The sequence below is a fragment of the Thalia democratica genome, chromosome 9 (genome assembly GCF_965202585.1).
Source record: "Thalia democratica chromosome 9, ktThaDemo2.hap1.1, whole genome shotgun sequence".
Lineage (NCBI taxonomy): Eukaryota > Metazoa > Chordata > Thaliacea > Salpida > Salpidae > Thalia > Thalia democratica.
Window position 1 is genome coordinate 2,727,144 of NC_139173.1, and position 6,000 is coordinate 2,733,143.

The window sequence follows — 6,000 nt, forward strand, 5'->3', positions numbered from 1 at the left end:
TTCCGCAAAACATATTTCATTTTGTTTTACACAACTACCTGTACTTTTAAACAGGTTTTAACATTTTATTTGTTGACATATATAAAATGTTATATTTAAGCAAGCTATGTTTAACATTTTTTTAATTATTCAGTTTTTCCTTTTTTAATTCTAAAACTAATAAAAATTATGTTTTAAGTATACAACTTAAATATTTCTAATTACTTTTAAACTAGCTTCAAAATGCATTTTAAAGTTTGAATAAAACATGCATTATATTTTACAGCTTTCTTTTGCACAGAAAATTATCAAAATTTATACTAAAAACAAAATGTTAATCAGTGTTTTACAATAAGCAAAATTCCAATATTTTACTGTAGAAAAGAAGCTTATATTTACAAGTTGTTTTTAAGCTTCTTGCAATATAATAACATACTAAAAACATTTTACTATTTAAAAAGTTTCAATTACAGTAACCTCTCGCATCTTTACGCACTCGTGACGTTACGCACTCTCGTTTAGTTACGCATTTTAGAATTCTAAATAATTCAAAAAATAAAAATGTTAATTTCAATTCCTAAAAATTCTTATGGCATGAAACTTCATTCCTACTCTAAAATCCATTAATATATATTTAATACAATGCAAGACAAGTTTATCCTTATGTGGGCGAATGTCAAATTAAAAAAAATGTTATAATAACATAAACAATTTTTACTAAACATTTTTCTTATATTTTATATATAATTTTTCGAAAGAAGAAATCCATTACAGCACTAAATGCATAATTTTGTAAAAGGCTATAGAAAAAAATTTTAAAATAGACAGCATACCATTTCTTAATTGTAAACAAATGCTTAACTATAAATTTAACTTGCTAAGTAGAATAGAATATAAATATTAAGTATCAAATAAGTCATATATAAATAAAGATAAAATCTACTTATTTTTAAAGTTAGTAAATTTTTTCTACAAGTATTATTATTTTATATAAATTTAAGTCCTCTTTTTTTATAGATATTTAGTTTTATCTTTTGTTTTCATATTTATAAACGAAGTAAACAAATTGTTAAAAGTGGGAAAGTCTCCAGTCTGCTTTTAACTAGAAGCAATATCTTAAACAGCCGTTATAGTAAGTATATTTGGTACCTCTCGTATCTTTACGATCTCTTGTATCTTTACGCATTTTTTCTGACAACACAATGTGCGTAAATAAGCGAGAGATTACTGTAATATAAGTTTCATTTTCAACTTTTTTTTAATCTAGAGTTATTCTTAGTTAATAGTTAATCTTAAGTAAAGAATAGTTTAGCTATGCACAAAAGTTTGCTGAATTTTATTTTAAAGCTTAACAACTAAATTAGAAAAAAAAAGGTACATAAGTAATTCTTTTCAAAATTACAATACTCTTTTCTTTTCAATTAGTGTTTACACAATTTTTGAACAAATAGTAACAGCTTTGGTAAAGTTTTGGATGTATTTAACTTACAATTGCTTGTTTGCTAAGTACTATGTAATGTTATAAGTTTATCAAAAAACATAAAAAGATTATTAAAATAAAATGCGTTTAAGAATAAGAAAGGTTAACAAATTTAACGCAGTTGTTTTTAAGTTGATATTTTTTTGCTTAAGAAATGTATTGATTAAATAGGGTTCATTAATAAAAAACTTAAAGAGAAGGAATGTTAGAAAAAATTAAGTATTTTTATAACTTATTTTAACAGTTTTGCACATATATTGATTATACTGCAGGCAGTTTTTGACAAAAACTGTTAAGCACTAGTTTTATAACATTTTGTTAAATATCAAAAGATAAAAGAGTATTTTTAAAATAGTTTTACTTGCTGCTTAGTTTACGGTTCACAGAATTTAATATTTTTTGTACAGTTCAGGACTATAAAAACTTTAAGTGAGTTGTTTAACTTTTGTTTCCAAAATATCTTTTATAGTTTACTTTACTATTATTTATAAGTTAAATTACAAAGTGCTTTACCGTTTATAACGTTACATTAGCTTACATTTAAAAAATGGTATTTGATGAATTTTACTTTGATACAGCTTGGTAAAAACTTTGAAAATATAGGCGTTTTTAAACTACTAAATTTTAATTTTAATTACTTTATATAAAATTATATGATACAGTATAAAACATTGAAACTTATACTTTTTGTATATATTTCTATAAACTATATACAAAATAAAATAATATAAAGTATAAAAAACATATATTCTAAAAACTTTTAACTAATTTAAATATTTTGCTAATACTGTTTGTTAATAGTTTAACTGTAGTTTTTATTTTAAAGTTTTTACTTTTATCTATGTAAGACACGAGTATTTCAATTTATAAATTTTAATACTTTATAAATCTACATATACAAGTTTGAAAAATAATACTTAATTGACGTTTCTTTAATGTATAAGTAAAACATTAAGAACATTTGAACATTAAAAAATATTCTAAAGTTAGAATCGATTATTTTATTACTGTAACCATGTACAAACAAAACTAACTACAAAAGAAAAAATTGTTCTATTCAAAAATATCTGTTTCAATTCAAGTGAAACGATAAAACTAGAAGAGTAGTTAAGCGCTTAATAACGGATAAAACATTTCGATAAAAAAAAAACTCTTTTTTAAATTAGGCTTACATTTGCAGATAAATGAATAAACTAAGCAGTCGTATTTAATATTTAAATGTCTGCAATTTTAATTTGTAATAGTTGATACAAGAATTTCATAAAAATTTTATTAAAGGGTTAAATCATTAGCGAATCAGTCTTAAGCTACACGCTAAAACAAAAGAATTTTAATTATATCTGGCAGTCATGACAATTTTATAAAAACTAAGACTAATTTAAACGTTTTGTATTTACTTTGTTTTCAATTAGAGCTGATAGAAACATTTAGCATTAATCGTAAATAGGTGTAAAAATAATTAAATGCTTTACAAACGTCTGTTAATAAAAAATAAATAAACAAGAAGGAATGCTTTTCAATCAATAACTTTAATACAACTTTAATTCTGAAAAGTTTATTTTTCAAAGCAAAGTATGGTTTTGTAATGTTTTGTGACCTATGAATTAAAAGCCCAGCTTACAAATTACTTTCTCCGCTAAATCTAGCCCGCTGACTAAAGCAGTTACTTTAATAAAATTCAAGCAAAATACAAAACTTAAAAGAAAAAACAACTCGTCGCTTTGACACTATAGCACTATATCAAAATTTAGCAATTTTTAACCGCTAACTCGAAATGTGACGTTTTACTTCATAATATACTGTAAATTTAAATTTATGTATCTTTTTCTTATTGTTTTTAGTTATTTTAGCAATTTTGACCGATAAATTTAGATAACTAACCAGTTATTTTTACAAAAATTATTGAATATTATGCTTTATTTTACATTGTATTTCTTTGATATTAATTATGGCAATTTTATTAGACTCTTAAGTTATTTAGGTCAGTTTTGTTTTGATTTTTTAAAAGTTTTTTTTTCTTATTAGAAAACACGTTTGTTTATAATAAAATGAATTAGTTTTATTTAATAAAATTATGTAAAGTTTTTAATTGTGCAACCTTAGTTTAGGTTCTAATTGTGCAATTATAGCAAAATATTAAGACTTTATTTTAGATTGACTTATTTTAAAAACATTTTTTTAACTAAATGATTGTAACAATATAAAGCAATTCGTATGCAATGTTTATATTAGATATTATTAAATACCATTATATTAGAACTATATTTACGGAGTAAAAGTTATCAAAAGTTAGATAGAAAATGGACAGTAACAATCATTCTGAAGCAACTTCTAGTAAATCAAAAAACAAAATTAATGAAACTCGACAAACTTTAAATAATAAAAAGTAAGTAATTTATACAAAAATAACGAATATAATTAAATATCATATTAATTTACATTTGACTATTTCTTAGTAAATGTTTTGTATTTATAAGTATACTAAAAAAGACAAATAGTTTCTAATTAAGATAACATTTAATTTTTTTACAGCTTATATTAATAGCTCTTTTAAATTAATTTTTGTATTTGAAATAAGTAAAAAAGGGTTGAGAGTCTAAAAGTTCATTTTAACAAAGTATTATACTATGAAATATATTTAAAAAAATTAACAATCAAACTACTTTATCCTAAAATTTATATTTAAACAACTTGTTAATGTTTTTGAAAAGTTCTAGGTTTAGTAAAAATAACATAGTAAGAAAACAAAGTCTGAACAAACAACATTAACACTTTATCTGATTTTAACTTTTGATTGAAACAATCTTAATAAACAACAAAAACTTACGAAACATTGTTTGGTTATTTATACAGTTTTAAAACTCTAAAGCAGCAATTCTAAAACTGGGGTAATTTTAACCCTTTGGTAAATTAGCTTGGGTAAATTTTCTTTATTACAAGTTATACAAATCAATGTATTTAGTTGTTATTTTAATTTATAAGTTAACATTTGACTGTTTTTTTTTAAAGTTAAATAAACTCTTAAAATTTTAGTTTTTTTAGTTTTAATAAGCTTAAAGTTCAGAACATATATTATTTATCCTAAAATTAAATACTATTTTGTAAATAAATTTGATAAATTGGGGGTAAATTTGGTAATAATCTTCAAAAAAGTGATAAAAACGAAAAAAAGATAAAGATTCGCTGCTCTTAAGCATTTGCATAAATAAAATATCAGGTATTAGCTGCCTGAAATAACGGAATTTTGAATTTTTTTTGACCCTTGATGTTACATTTCTTGATATTAAATTTGATACCCAAACATTTATAAACGTATATTTATAATTTCTGAACCTATCTCTATACTTAAAGTTATGTTTTTCCAACACTTGATTTTTTCTGAATGAAAAAGTATACGTCTTGTTTTTTCAATTTACACTTGTTTACAATAAGTTAGTCCAAAACTATGTCAAGTTTCAAAATAAGGAAACTATTATATATTTTATTAACTATATTCTGCATATTTTATCTAAAATATGTATAGTAGTGTGACAACTGTAAAATTTAGAACTTTAAATCTGGTGTTGTTCCGTAGATCATTAAAATATATAGAAATCATATAATATTAATAGAAGGACTATAAGACATAGCCTTGTCGCACTTAAACATAAATGTTTTTAAATATTTTTCAAAAAATTCTAAAAAGTCTTTAGTTAAGTTTTGTAAAACTTTACATATTTTTCAACCCGTATAAAATAAGCATAGAACTCCTTGACATCATCAGAAAAAGCTAAAATGATAGAATTTCTTTGAAAGCAAAACTTAAGTAAAAACTTTTTTAAATACTATATTTAGTAAAAAACATTACAAACGGATGTCTTTAACTTTTTTAATACTTTAACCACACAAGTAAAATTAAATTAGTCTAAAGTTTCCTAAATTTTAGTTTTACACTAACTTGAATATCTGAAAACTTATGCTAAAACTAAATAGAATTATTTTCAGAAGTTACCTTCATAATATACTTAATAAATTAGTTTACTAAAAATAATATTATTATACTTTTAAAGTTACTTATTTTTTCAATAGCTTTGACTGATATGCCATCCTCTAAACTGACATTGTTTTAGTCTAAGTTTTTTGAGATTGTACTAAACTTGTGTTTCATTAAACCGAAAAGATAGTGCTGCTTTTTAATTTTACTAGGTATACTGAAATTGTTTTTGTTTGTACAATTTGTTTTCTAATGAGTATTAAGTTTATTAACTTTATCAAAAAAGTTAATTATAACAATTTATATTTTTTTACAGTGTACATGGTAAGCTATTATTCTATTAAGCCTACTTGTTATATAGTTTTACTCTTCAATTTTATGTGTGTGTTTACTAGTGTTTTCCAATAAAATTTTTAGGTATATTTAGTCAAAATTGTTTCAAATTTTGTAAGTATATTTTTATACTTATGTAGTCTTGTCCCTTGGTTTAACTAATAATTATTTTGGCAAACATTTTGTAATATTATACCTAATTGAATACAATGTACCTTTACTTATTCATAGTCTA